Genomic DNA, 15,310 nt, shown 5'->3' with positions numbered 1-15,310 from the left:
ATAATTTAATAAATTATTTAGTAAATTAAATAATTTAATAAATTATTACTTAATAAATTAAATTAGAAAAATTCAATAAATTAGAAAAATTTAAAAATTAAATTAGAAAAATTCTATATACATCAAAAGGATACTAAGGAAATAGTATAAACAACTTTATGCCATGGCATTCAAAAAATTAGAAAAAATATACAAATTCTTTAAAAGTCACAGGTTATCTAAACTGATAGAAGAAGAAACAGAAAATCTGAGTACCATCATGTCTAGTAAAGAAATTAATAGCTGTTTTACAAGGAAAATTCCAGGCTTTCATGATCTCAACTTTTAATTCTACCAAAAATTTAAGGAAGAAAGAATAATTAAATAAAATTATTTCAGAAAATGGATGAGGAGGGAAGACTTCTAGATTTATTTTATGAGACTAGCAGAATACTAATATCAAAATTGGATGAAGACATTGCTGATAAAACAAACAGAAAGCAACCCCTAAACCACAAAAAAAAGAAAAGAAAAGGAAAAAATGTTCTTCATGAAGATAGGTGAAGAAATTATGAACAAGATATAAGTAAATTGAATCCAGGAATATATAGATGATATCATCACCAGGGAAAACTTATCCTTGGAATTCAAGGTTGGTTTAATACTCAACAATCAAACAATTCATTTTGGCCTATTAACAGAATAAAGGGGAAAGAGCTTAAGATTATCACAATATATGCAGAAAAATTTTTTTTGAAAAAATTAAATAACAATTCATAATAAACTCAGCAAACTATGAATAACAGGAAATGTCCCTGATACGACAAAGTAATCTATAAAAATTCTAACCATAATATCATATTTAATAGTGAAAGACTGAATCCTTTTTCCTCTCATACTGAGACCAAGTCAATGATGTCCACTCTCATTATTCCTATTCAACATCATACTGGAGGTGATACCTAGTGTAACAAGACAAGAAAAAAATACTGATGGAAAAGAAGCAAATCTGTCTTTATTTGTAGATGATACCATCATGAACATAGAAAATCTTAAGGAATCTACAACAGTACTAGAATTTATGAAGTGAAGTTAGCAATGTTGCAGGATACAAAGACATTTCCATACTAATAATGAACAATTAGAAAATGATATTTAAAAATACCATTTACAGTACTATCAAAATCACAAAATATTTTGAGATAGATTTAGTGAGCTATGGTATATACAGGATATATACACTGAACACAGTTGGAAACATAGCTGAGAGATAAAGGAAGACCTAGCTAAAAGAGTGTCATGTTGTATTCATGGATTGGAAGACCCAATGTTGTTAAGATGTAAATCTCCCTAAAGTGATGTACAGATTCAACACAATCATAATAAAAATATTAGTGGAATTTTGTAGAAATTGACAAGCCAATTAATTTCAAAATTTATATGGAAATGAAAGGTGCATTGAATAACTCAAGTAATCTTGAAAATGAAGAATAAATTTGGAGAACTTATTCTACATTATTTCAAAATTTACTAAAAATCTACAGTATAAAGCAGAATGGCATAGGCAAAAGAATAGACATGGATAAATGATACAGAACAGAAAGTTCAAGAGGAGATTTATATGTATGGTCAAGTTATTTTCAACAAATATACCAAGGTAATTTGATGGGGGAACAGATTGCTTTTTCAAGAATGAATTTTGTCCACACACAAAAAAAATGAGAAAATGAGCCTCAATGCCTACCTTATACCTTACACAGAAGTAAACCAAAACTAGAACACAGAACCAACACAAAAGCTGTGACCATATAATTCCTAAAAATAAATTTAGGAGAATATATTTATGATCTTAGGCTAGACAAAAATTTTTTAGAGAGGAAAGTCAATGCATTAAGCTATTGAATAAACAAATAAAAATTGCTAATTTGAATTGATCAAAATTAAAATATTCCTTAAAAACACCAAGAGCAAGCCACCAACGGGCAACAAGTGTTCTCAATACATATAGCTGACAAATAACATATGCGTAATACATTTTTTAAAAAGTAATAGAAAGAATGAATAAGACCTAGTATTTGATAGCACAGTGGGATGACTGTAGTCAATAATAATTTAATTGGGTATTTACAAATGAGTAAGAGTATAGTTGTTTTGTTCGTAATACAAAGGATCAATTCTTAAGGGGATGGATTTTCCATGATGTGATTATTATGTATTCTATGCTCAAATTAAAACATCTCATGTACCCCATAAAGATATACACCTACTGTGTACTCACAAAAGTTAAAAATTAAAATTAAATATATAGATATATTTTAAAAGTTACAGTTCAATAATAAAAACATAACCCAATTAAAACAAGATGGGCAAAAGTCTGAACAGATGCTTTACAGAAGAAGTGCATTAGTTTTTTATTGCTGTGTAAGATACTGCCACAAACTTAAGTGACTTGTGACAATGCCCATTTATTGTCTTATAGTTCTCTTGGTCCAGGTGGGCTTGAAGGGGTGTTTTGCTTAGAGTCTGTCGAGCAAAAATCAAGGTGTTGACCAGGCTGGGCTCTTATTAGGAGGGTCCAGTTTTTATTTGGAGAATTCACTTTTAGGTTCGTTCAGTTTGTTGGAAGAATTTCACTCCTCATGGCTGTAAGAATTTCATGCATTTCGTTGCTGCTTGTTGGCTGGGCACTATGTGCAGGTCCTGAGGCCACTCTTAGATCCTTGACCCATGGCCCTCTTCATCTAAGGAACAGAGAACCTCCCTCACACCAAATACTTCTCATTCTTCTGCTCTATCCGAATTTCTCTTCTACCACCAGCCTGAGAAAACTCTGACTTTAAAAGGGTTTATGTGATTAAATTAGGCCTGGATAATCTGCCTACATTTTCTTTTTTTGGCTTTATCAAAGTATAACTGACAAATAAAATTTTATGTATTTAAACTGTACAACATGATGATTCGATATATATTGCAAAATGATTTTCACACTCAAGTTAATTAATGCATCGATCCCCTCACATAATTGCTTTTTAAAATGTGAGAACACTTAAAGTCTACACTTTCAGCAAATTTCACATATACAATGCAGTATTATTAGCTGTAGTTATATTGTACATTAGTTACTCAGAACATACTCATCTTATAACAGCATGTTTGTACCATCTAGCCAACTTCTGCCCACCTCCCCTCCTCCCTAGCCCTTGGCAACCACCATTCTACTTCCACTTTCTATGAGTTTGAACTTTTCTTGTTCTTTTTAGATTCCACACAAAAGTATTTGTCTTTCTCTGCCTGGATTATTTTACTTAGCATCATGCCATCCAGGTCCACTCATATTGTTGTCACGAATGATAAGATTTTCTTCTTTTTTATGTCTGAATAATATTTCATTCTATATGTATATGAAATGTATTTACATACATATATAATGTATATAAGTATATATATATATGTTTTATTTATCCATTTATTCATCAATAGACAGGTTGTTTCCATAGCTTGATCATTGTGAATAATATTGTAAAGAACATGGGAGTACAGATATGTTCTCCTTGAGAACTGATTTTTGTTTCCTTTGGACATATACTCAGAACTGGTATCGCCGGATGGTGTGGCAGTTCTGCTTTTAATTTTTTGAGGAACCTCCACACTGTTTTATGTAATGGCTGTACCAATTTACATTTCCACTAACAGTGCTCAAGTGTTCCCTTTTCCCTACATCCTTATCCATACTGATCTTATCATTTCAATAATAGCCACCCTAACCTATGTGAGGTGATTATCATGGAGGTTTTAGTTTGCATTTTCTGATGATTAGTAGTGTTCACCACATTTTCATGTACCTATTGGCCATGTGTATGTCTTCTTTGGCAAAATGTCTATTCAAGTCCTTGGACTGTGTTTTTTAGATGATATTGAGCTGTATGAGTTCCTTATATACTTTAGCTGTTAACCCCTTATCATATATATGGTTTGCAAATATTTTCTCCTATTTTGTAGTTTGCCTTTTCATTTTGTTGTTTCCTTTTTTGTGTGCAGAAGCTTTTTAGTTTCATGTGGTCCCATTTGTTTATTTTTGGTTTAGTTGCCTGTGCTTTTGGTGTTAAATCTAAGGAATCATTGCCAAGATCAATGTCAATAAGATTTTCCCCTATAATTTCTTTGAAAATTTTTATAGGTTCAGATATGACATTTAGTTTTTAATAAATTTGAGTTTATTTTTGTGTATTATGTATAACAGGAGTCCAATGTCATTCTTTTTGTTTGTGAATATCCAGTTTTTCCAACACCATTTGTTGAAATGACTATTCTTTCCTCATTATGTGATACTGACACCTTTCTTGAAGATCAGTTGACTATATATGTATGGGTTTATTTCTGGGTTCTGTCTTCTGTTTCACTGGTCTTTGTGTCTGTTTTTATGCCAGTGCCATACTGTTTTGATTACTGTAGCTTTGTAATATATTTTGAAATCAAGACGTGTGATGTCTCCAGCTTTGTTCTTGTTTCTCAAGATTGCGTTGGCTATTTAGGGTCTTATTGTGGTTCCATATGAATTTTAGGATTTTTTTCCATTTCTGTAAAAAATGCCATTGGGGTTTTAATCAGGATTACATTGAATCTGTAGTTTGCTTTGGGTAGTAAGTCATTTCAACAGTATTTATTCCTCCAATCCATGAACACAGGATGACTTTTTATTTATATATATCTTCAATTCTTCTTGCTTTTAAAAATTGATACATAATAATTGTCATATTTATGGGGTACATGTGACATTTTGATACATGCATACAATATGTAATATTCAAATGTGATTAGGATAATCTATCACCTCAAATATTTGCCATTTCTCTGTGTTGGGAATATTTAAAATCTTATCTTTTAATTATTTCGAAACACACAATAAATTATAGTTAACTATAGTCACTCTACTGTGCTATTGAACACTAGAACTCATTCTATCTAACTGTATTTTTGTGGTCATTAACCAACCTCTTTTAATTCTCCCCTGGCAACTTCCACCTGGTTCCCAGCCTCTGGCTACCATTATTCTATTCTCTTGCTACATGAGATCAACTTTTTTAGTTTCCACATATGAATGAGAATGTACTGTATTTCTCTTTCTGTGCCTGGCTTGTTGTAGCTAACATATTAATCTCCAGTTCCATCTATGTCACTGCAAATATATGTTTTCAGTTTCTTTCATCAATGTCTTATAGTTTTCATTGTACAAATCTTTTGGTTCTTAGTTAAATTTATTCCTGAGTATTTTTTTTTTTATGTTACCGAAATCGGGTTGCTTTCATCATTTCTCTTTTAGGTTGTTGTTAGGGCATTGGCCCCAACTGATTTTTGTATGTTGATTTTATATCCTGCAACTTTATGAACTTTTTTATTTGTTTTAACAGTTTTTTTTGGTGCAGCTTTTAGAGTTTTCTGCATATAAGTTCATGTCATCTGTAAATTATACTGCTTCATTTCCAATTGGAATGTTTTTTAAATTTCTTTTTCTAGTCTAATTATTCTGGCTAAGACTTTCAGTAGTATGTTGAATAGAGTGATGAGAGTGGTCACCCTTGTCTTCTTCCTGACTTTAAAGGAAGTGCTTTCCAGCTTTTCATGATGAATACATTGTTAGCCATGGGCTGGCCATATATGACATTTATTATGTTGAGGGATATTCCTTCTAAATATCAAATTTGTTGAGAATTTTTATTATAAAATATGTTGAATATTTTGCAAATATTTTGTATCTATTGAAATGATCATATGATTTTCACCCCTCATTCTGTTAATATGGTTTTTCACATTCATTGATTTCCATATGTTGAATCATCCCTGGGATAAATAACTGTTGGATTTGGTTTGCTAGTATTTTGTTGAGAATTTTATATCTATGTTCAGCAGGAATATTGGCTGGTATTTTCTTTTCTTGTAGTTTTCTTGTCTGGCTTTGGTATCACGGAAATTCTGGCCTCATAAAATGAGTTTGGAAGTGTTCCATTCTCTTCAATTTTTTTGGATGCAGTTGAGAATAATTAGTATTAATTTTTCTTTAAATGTTTGGCAGAATTCCCTTGTGAAGCCATCTGGTACTGACTTTCCGTTGTTGGGAGATTTTTGATTACTGATTCAATCTCCTGACTAGTTTTAGGCCTCCTCAGATTTTCTATTTCTTCATGATTCAGTTTTGGTAGGTTTTGTGTTTCTAGTAATTTATCCTTCTTTTGGGGGTTATCCAATTTATTGGCATATAATTTTTCTTAGTAATCTGTTGTGATCCTTTGTATTTCTGTCACATCAGTTATAATGTCTTCTCTTTCATTTTTGAGTCTTCTCTCTTTTTTCTTAGTATAGCTAAGGATTTTAAATTTTGTTTATCTTTTCAAGAAATCAGCTCTTCATTTTATTGGTCTTTTCTTTTGTTTCTCTTGTCTCTATTTTATGTATTTCTTCTCTGAGCATTGTTATTTTCTCTTTTCTGCTAATTGTGGGCTTAGCTTGTTCTTTTTCTAGTTTCTTGAGGTGTAACATTAGGGCTTTTTTATTTGATATCTTTCATTTTTCTTAATGTAGGTATTTATTGTTACCAAATTCCCCCTGTACTGCTTTTGCTGCATCCCATAAGTTTTGGGAGGCTGTGTTTCCATTTTCACTGGTCTCAAGATTTAAAAAAAAATTATCCTTTTTTTTCTTCTTTGACACATTAATTGTTCAGGAGTATGTTCTTTAGTTTCCACATATTTGTGACTTTTTCAAGATTCCTCCTGTTATTCATTTCTAATTTTACACCATTTTGGCTGGAAAAGATAGCTGGTATGATTTCAATCTTCTTAAACTTATTAAGACGTGTTTTGTGACCTAACATGTAATCCATCCTAGAGAATATTCTGTGTGCACATGAGAAAAGTTTGTATTCTATTATTGTTGGATGGAGTGCTCTGTACATGTCTCTTAGATTCATTTGGCCTAAGATGTCAATTCCAGTGTTTCCTTATTGATTTTGTGTCTGAATTATCTATCTATTGCTGAAAGTGGGGCGTTAAAATTCCTTAAAGTTGTTACATTGCTGTTTATTTCTTCTTTTAGTTGGGTTAATATGTGCTTAATATACTTAGATGCTCTAATGTTGGATACATATATATTTACAGTTGTTATATGACCCCCTTATTGTAACATCATTATATTTTTTCTCTTGTTGCATTTTTGAGTTAAAGTCTATTTTGTGTGATAAAAGTATAGCTACCCATCCCTGCCCTATTTTAGTTATCCTTTGCATGGAATATATTTTTCATCCCTTCGTTTTCAGCCTATATGTGTCCTGAAAACTGAAGTGAGTATTTCACAGGCAGCAAATAGTTGGGCCCTTTAAAACATGTATTTAGCCATTTATCGAAGTATTTATTGAAGAATTTAATCCATTTACATGTAAACTAATGATTGCTATATAAAAACTTACTATTGTCAACTCATTGTTTTCTAACCATTTTACAGTTTTTCTTTCTTGATGTCTTTTTTTGAGATTTGATAGTTTTCTGTAGCGGTATGCTTTGTTTTTTTTCTCTTTATCTTTTGTGAGTCTACTACAGGTTTTTGCTTGGTAGTTACCATGAGGCATACATAAAACATCTTGTAGTTATAATAGTCTATTTTAAGCTGACAACAACCTAACTGCAATTGCTTAGAAAAACCTCTACCCTTTTACTTTCATGACAATTTGTGTTTTGATATCATAATATATTTTTATATTGTATATTCATTATCAAATTTTTTACATTTAGTTATTTTTAAATATTTTTGTCTTTTAACCTTTATACTAGAGTTAAATTATTTACACACCACCATTGGAGTATTAGAGTATTCTAAATTCGACTATATGCTTTCCTTTTCTAGTGAGTTTTATATGTTCATGTATTTTCATGTTACTAATTAGTCTCTTTTCATTTCAGCTTGAAGAATTTCCTCATAGCTTAGCTCCCACTTATGAGTGAGAACATATGATGTTTGGTTTTTCATTCCTGAGCTACTTCACTTAGAATGACTAGATAATTTCAAATGATCTGTCTTACAGTTCACAGATTTTTGGTCTACTTGATTAAAGCTGCTGTTGATGCTCTCTATTGCATTTTTCACTTTATTCATTGTATTCTTTAGCTCTAGAAGTTCTTTTTTATTATTTATCTCCATTGATCTTGTATGTTTTCCTTATTTCAGAGTTATCTATGTTCTCTTTGAGCTCACTGAGCTTCCTTAAGACATTTATTTTAAATTCTTTGCCCAGCTATTTATAGATCTCTATTTCTTTTAGATCAGTTCCTGGAAAATTGTGTTCCTCTGATGGTATGTTTCCTTGACTTTACATGTATCTTATAGTTTTGCATTGGTATCTGAGCAATTGATGGAGCAGTTATTCCTTCTAGACTTTATAGACTAGCTTCACTGGGAAAAGACATTCACCTGCAGGTTGGTGTGAGGGCACTGACTGGATCGAGTGTGGAAATTATAGCTTTGGGGAAGGCTCAGTGGTATAATCTCCACATGGCTTCATCAGCTGAGGTTAACATTGGCAAAGATTGCAAGATTCTTTAATGGCCAAGGCAATGCATGTCTGCAGTGGTGATGAAAGCAGTTGGGATCTTTGGTGGCTGCTAGGAACCTCTTGATCTCTTTTTCTCCCACAGGGGATGTCATGGTTGAGGGGATCCCTCTTGGTGCCAAGCCCAGCACATGGGCACCCTCACAGTGGCAGTGACAATGGTGTCTGATGCACAACTGGGCGTCTGCAGAGCAGCCACAGAGATAGGGTCTGGAATGCAGGCACTGTGGACAGACAGCAGCTCCAGGGTCCAGGGCTCTGGCTAGCCCACATTGACAGGAATTCCAATGTTTGAGATGCAGGAGCCTGCCAAGTGACCATATAGCCAGGGTCCAGAGTGTGAACACATGCAGATAGACAGTGGCTCTGTGTCCAGACTGCCTATACTTTGACAGCTGTGGCTCTAGTGCCTGAGACACAAGTGTATGTGCAACAGCCATAGAGCTAGGCATGGAGTGTGAGCCTGTGCAGAGTGTTCACAGAACTGGGGTCCAAGGTGCATGTGTGTGCAGAGAAATTGTGGCTCTGGGTTCCAGAGCAGGCATGGGGTTGGGGGTAGGGGTGGCAGCCCTGGTCTCTGGTCAACACAAAAGCACATCCTTTTAGACAGTGTGCAGCAATGTTTCCCTCTCCTGGAGATCTGTGGTGGGATGGCTGTTGGTTACTTCAGTGGCAAAAGCTACTGATGTCTTCTGTAGAGTAGGCCAATGGGGTCAGTGCCAACAAACACTACAGGGTTTTCTGCTGTGGGGGTTGTTGAGGTCCTCAGTGGCTAAGACTACCAAGGTCCTTTAGAGGGTAGGCCACTGTGGATCATGATGGGACCCAACATATGGCTGATACAGATAACTCATCCCTGTTTGTTTAATCTTTGTTTATGGCCATCTGCAGACATTGCTAAGCCAATCTCTCAAGTGACTTTTTTTTTTTCCACTGTGTTTTTGCTTACTGGATTTTTGAGCCCTCCTAGGTCTATTTTTGTTTGGGGATAGCTGTTTAATTGTTGTGTTTTGTGGAAGTATAAAGGCTGGCATCTCCTACTTTGTCGTCTTGCTGATGTCACCCCTAATATGCCTATTTTAAAGTCAACTAGTTAGTAAACCTAATTGCATCTACAAAATCTCTTTTGTCATGTAACATAATGTAATCACGGGAGTAACACCAGGAGCAAATGTCACAGGAGCCACCCTAGAGTTGCGCCTACCATGAAAAAATACATAAATGACCAGTAACACCATGAAAGTATGTGTTCAAAATCATTCATTACAAGGTAGATGCAAATTAAAACCACAATCAAGAACCAGTCCACATGCAATATAAGGGCTAAAATTTAGAAAAACAGCAAGATAATACTAAATATTGGCAAGATTGTGAAGCAACTGGAACTGCCATACTTTTCTGGAGGGAATGTAAAATGTTTCAATAACTTTGAAGAACATTTTGGTAATTTCTGTAAAGTTAAATGTATAATTACCATATGACTCAGCAAATCTACTGCTTAATATTTACCCAAGAGGAAAAAACAAAACAAAACACCTATGTTTACAAAACTGTTCACCGAAACTTCATTCATCACTGCCCAAAACTGGAAATAACCCAAACGTATACAGATAGGTGAATGAATAAACAAACTGCATATTCATACAGTGAAATTCTTCTCAGCAATAAAAGGAATAAACTATTCATGTATACAACAACATGGATGAATCTCAAAAATATTATGCTTACCTAAAGAAGCCAGATACAAGGGAGTATGTACTGTATGACTCATTTTATATGACATTTGTGAACTAATCTCCAGTGATAGGCTTCAGGTCATTTGTTAACCTAAGTGAGGGGTAGTTAGACTGACTAGCTAAAGGCACAAAATAACTTCTTCGGGAGATAGAAATACTTTATATCTTTTTGGGATCACGGTTATTTCAAAAGACTTTGGATTTTACATGTATCATGGATACTTTTTATTTTATGAAAATTATACTTACAATGTTGATTTAAAATATATTGTATATATTTCTGAAAGAAACAATGATTTACCTTCTTGTATTATTTAACACTTCTGGAATGTAGTTAATGAAAATTAGAGAAAAAATGCAAACAAGCTGTAAGTATTTTTAAAGGAAGGGTACCACTATTTGCAGATGAAATCGTATTTCTGGAAAGTCAAGGTAACGGTGAAATAGTTCTGGAATTACTGAGAAGTCTTAATAAAGTGTCTGGATATAAGATAAATATGCATTTTTGGGACAAAATAAATAGTACATCCTTAATTGCAGTACAAAATATTAAAACAAAAATATGAAATTTGTATGATCAATCTTTACAAAATATGCACAGACCTGTATAAATTTAATATTGAGATAAAAGGAAGACAAATAAATGGGAAACTACATTTCTGGGTGAAGAGACAAAGCACAAAAAATATGTTCTTTATAAATTACTTCCTAGATTTAATGAAATTCCAATAAAATCCCCAAAACAGAAGAGCTTTGAAAATTTTGAAAAGAGTGAAAAGGGGACTGGCACTGTCAAGGTTACAATATAATTTAATCTCTGATAATCAAATCAGTCTAATCATAGCAATATAATAAAAAATTGAAACAGATCAATTGAACAGAATAGGTAGACCAGAAACAGATCTTATTATGAACTAATTATATGTATATGACAAAAGTGGTATTACACCACAATGTAGAAGAAAAAGATTATGCAGTAAATGGTGTTGGTGTAACAAAGTATTAATGCAGATTTTCATCCCATGGTGTATGCCAAAATAAATTCCAAAGTCAAATTTTTACTAAAGCCTTTAAACAAATATAAATGAAGGTAAATATTTATTAACTAAAGCATCGTAATACATTGCAAAGGCAACAAGCAGCAAATTTGCCTACGTAAAATTTCCCTTAGAAGAAAGTTCAGTGAAGTGCAATAGACCCTAGAGATGTGACTCATCACTAGCTTCTATGTCTAGCACATAGTGTGTGCTCTAATAAATCTTTACAGAACACATGAAAACTTTTTTCTTACTCTTTTCAAAGGCAGCAGCACTATCATTTTTTAACAATATGACAAATTGGGAAAAATGTGTCATACATGAAGCAGGATTAGTATCCTCTTATTAAACATTTGATTAGTATCCTCTTATTAAACATTTATACAAATGGTAAACTTCATTAAGACCCATGAGGTACACAAGTAGGTGAACAAACTGCCACAAAAGAGGGGATACAAAGATTAATCAACATTGGAGAAATGTTGAATGTGAATAACAGAATTGAATATTATCTGTCAAGTTAAAATATTTTTTTAAAATAAAAAATAGCAATATCCAGTGCTGGTTTAAGTATAAGTGTAATAGGTCATCTCATACAATTTGGGGGACTTAATACGAACTTTATAGAAGGGTGATTTTGCATTCTATGTTGACAGCCTTAAAAATATCTACCGTTTTTGATCCTGTAATTATTTTTCAGATAATTTATCTTAAAACATTACTCGTTAGAAAGAAAAAAGTTTATGAAAAAAAGGTCATCATATGATCACAGATATTAGTAAAATTGGGCAAATACATGTCAAACAATGGGAAAATGAATCTTATGGTATAGCCTTTCAATGGAATATTATATAGCTATTTAAATTATTTTAAAAATTATTCTATATTCATTTAAATTATTTACCTTTATTGTCCCATTAAGCAGAAGAGGAAGCTGATACACAGGGGGTTTATGTGACTTGTTCAGTCTCTGAACTAACTAGCAGGATGTGATATCGAGTAGGCTGCCTTCCTAGTCCACACTCTTAATCAATGCACCATACCGCCTGTGTTTGTTAAAACATAAAAAAAAAAATGTTTTCAGTAGTTTTATGGGTGTGTGTGCACAGGTGTGTCTGTGGGGGGCTCCTTGATCTCCTGTGTACACTTCCACATCTTCCAAAGTTTCTACAATAAGCATGATTTTTAAACATCATTGTGAATGACCTTAATGAATTGTAATATTCTTTTATAATCCTCAAATAAACTTCATTTTGTGTAGTCACACTCAGAGTTTTCATCTTGGGATTATTGGCACCCCCCTATATCCAGTTCTCTCTCCACAGATGCCCTGGGGAGCCTCTGGCCCCGCGTCCAGCTTGCTCACCCGGTCTCCCTGGGCTGCATCCATAGTACCAGAATCCTCACTGCTGAAGAGCGCGCTCTTATTTCCCTGCGCCGCTGCAGACAGCTCCAGGGTAAAGTTGTCAAGCGTTCAAAGGCCACAGGAACGGAGTCTTCGGACCCTCCCAGGTTTCGGCCCCGTGTGGCCTCGCAGATTCCTAGCGGCCGCAGGTTCAATTCCCAGTCGCTGGCGCAGGCCAGGCACTCACCCGGAAACGCAGCGACCTTCCCAAGAGTGGGACGCCCGCGGAGAAATCTCCGGGGACTGGCAGGGCTGGAGTCGGACTGCGTCGCACAGGCCAGGAGGCCACCGGTGTTTAGGGTTCAGATCTGGGGACCAGCGCCAGCAGCCCGCAGTCTTGCAGCGGCGCCCCTTGAGGACGGCACGCGGAGCCTCGGGGGCAGCAGTCCGCCCGGCTGACCATCCTTTATTAGAATAGGACAGTTCCTGAAAACAATGCTTATCTCAAGCTGACTCAAAACTGCCTCCTGAGAAAATCCGGTGTTAATTAAAGAGGGTTGTCGGGGACAAAATTCACGGCTTGTGTTTTGCGGGGGAGTGGTTGTGGGGTGATCGTAATATAAACACGTTATCTCGAGAGTTGATTATGTCTCTGGTTGGAAACAGGAAAAGAGGGTGACTGTTTATGCAGTCCATGGATGGGAACCAGCGTCTCACTTTCGGGGACCGTGGGCAAGGGTCGCCCTTCGATAGCGCGGCGGCTGGTCCACTAGAGAAACCAAGTTTTCTAGGTCGCCGGGGAAAAGTGGAAAATTAGACTTGAGCCAGCCTTGCTCCTGGGAGACATTCGTGCACTCATAGCCCAGCAGTGGGTGCCTCTACCTAGAATGAGCCCTTCATTTCCCGGATCCGTTCAGGGGGAAGCAGCGAAATCCCCAAATCCGCTTCCTTAAGTGGCTGATAAAGGGGTGCTTACAGAGCATAGAAAAACAAAACAAAAAAAACAAAACAAAGAAACAAGAATACCTTGAGTGTTTTGACGTTTGAAAACTCGACTCCGGAGAATCATGGAATCATATTCCAAGTTTCAATGTCTAATGAAGTTTAGGGGACGCCTATTACTTGGGTTTGTAAAATCGCGGCGTCGCGCGGTGCCCCAAGTCAAAGCTGAGCAGAGCAGGGATGGGGAGGGTCTGCGGCCCCAGGCGCGGCGCGCGGGGCTTCTGCCCAGTTTCCTGCCTCACAGTCGCGGTGTCCGCCCCGGCCCAGAGCAGTTTGTGCAATTTAGAAACTCGATAGGAGGCAGCAGCTGGTCTCCCACCACCCTAAAAATAATCCGCTCCGGCGCACTGCGTGCTTCGCCTAGGGGAGGAAAACTGTCATCGGAGTAAGTGAATCTGTGTCTTTTACATGAATGCCATTTAAACATTTTTAGGAATAACTGTAAGCTGTCAATTTTGAGCTAACATTTCTGCTACCCAAAAACGCCCTCGCACTCTCTCGCACTCTTTCGCACTCTCTCGGCACTTAGCTTTCGCGATCACTATTTCTAGAATTAAAGGACGAGGCCCGGCTGGAGAAGTGAAGGGGTGGGGATCAGGTTTCCAGTTTTGCTTCAAAACTGCGGGCTCCTACTCAAATCAACTGGAAACAGTGAAAGGAGTTATTATTATGAGTTATTATTACCGCCTTCCTTGTAGACAATTCTTGTATTGTTCAAGAAGTAGTTTTCTATCTGCTTAATTTTTGTTACTCTTTGTTTTTCTTAGGAGTTCTGCGTCTGGGTTTGAAATTTACATCTTAAGACAGTGTAGGAAGTCGGTGTTTGGAAGGTAGCTCAAGTGCACCGGCAGGGGTTTGCAGCAGCGTGAAGCTATTGCCCAAGGTATTTATTTTTTGCTTTATTTGTTCAGTTTGGGATTTAAAAAAAAATCCCATTGCAGTATCTGTCTAAGGAATACCTACTGAGTAATTTCAACACTTCTTTTGGTGTGGGATGGTACTTCACAGCCACTGAAGAGTAAATGGGTGGATTCAGATCAGGCACTAAGTCAGAAGTCAGTGGTCATTTTTGCCAGTAATTTTCCTACTTGGAGCTGTCACAGTTACAGCCATTGTAGCTAGCTAACTAGCTATACATCTTCTAGTTCTTATTTCTTGAACTAGGGACTGAATAACTTCAAAGAAGTAATTAGAGCATTTGTTTTTGCAACTGACGTCCACCCTGAAAATGCTCTAGATGATGATAAAGCCCTAAGTTCTTTAAAATGTCCTGTTTCTCTTTCATAACATAATTTGGTTAATCTCTAAATGATTAAAAAATGAATCTTTTTATATGTAAGAATGATAACTTTTATTTAAATTTAGCATGTTTTCTCCAGGTGTTTCCAGCATTTTAAGCTCTCTGCAATTGCTATTCGATCAGAACTAACGCTTTCTGCTAAGCGAACAGGAAGGAAGACAAGTTTTCACTTGCTTTACTTGTAGTCTATTTCCAAAGGACAGGGCTGGCCAAAATAAATGGTGTACCTTATATGCCTCAGCACTTAAATGTGTTTTTAGAATTAAATCAGATAACTCCTGTTCCTGTCTTGCAGAAGAACCAACAGACTGGATA

The 15,310-nt window shown here is 35.5% G+C and overlaps 1 protein-coding gene across 1 annotated transcript in view; it reads left to right on the top strand.

Moving 5' to 3' along the window:
- The window catches only part of ABCC9 (ATP binding cassette subfamily C member 9), a 229,938-nt gene that overhangs the window by 65,289 nt on the left and 149,339 nt on the right, over window positions 1-15,310 (top strand). The window contains exon 6 of the mRNA XM_058443111.1: window positions 14,463-14,578. The gene's annotated coding sequence lies outside the window, so the exon portion shown is untranslated. The remainder of the gene's footprint in view (window positions 1-14,462; window positions 14,579-15,310) is intronic.

This window comes from Hylobates moloch, unplaced genomic scaffold (assembly GCF_009828535.3).
Source record: "Hylobates moloch isolate HMO894 unplaced genomic scaffold, HMol_V3 SCAFFOLD_8, whole genome shotgun sequence".
In the NCBI taxonomy this organism is placed as follows: domain Eukaryota; kingdom Metazoa; phylum Chordata; class Mammalia; order Primates; family Hylobatidae; genus Hylobates; species Hylobates moloch.
The sequence above is the reverse complement of the archived record's forward strand: the minus strand, read 5'-3'. Positions and strand labels throughout refer to the sequence as shown.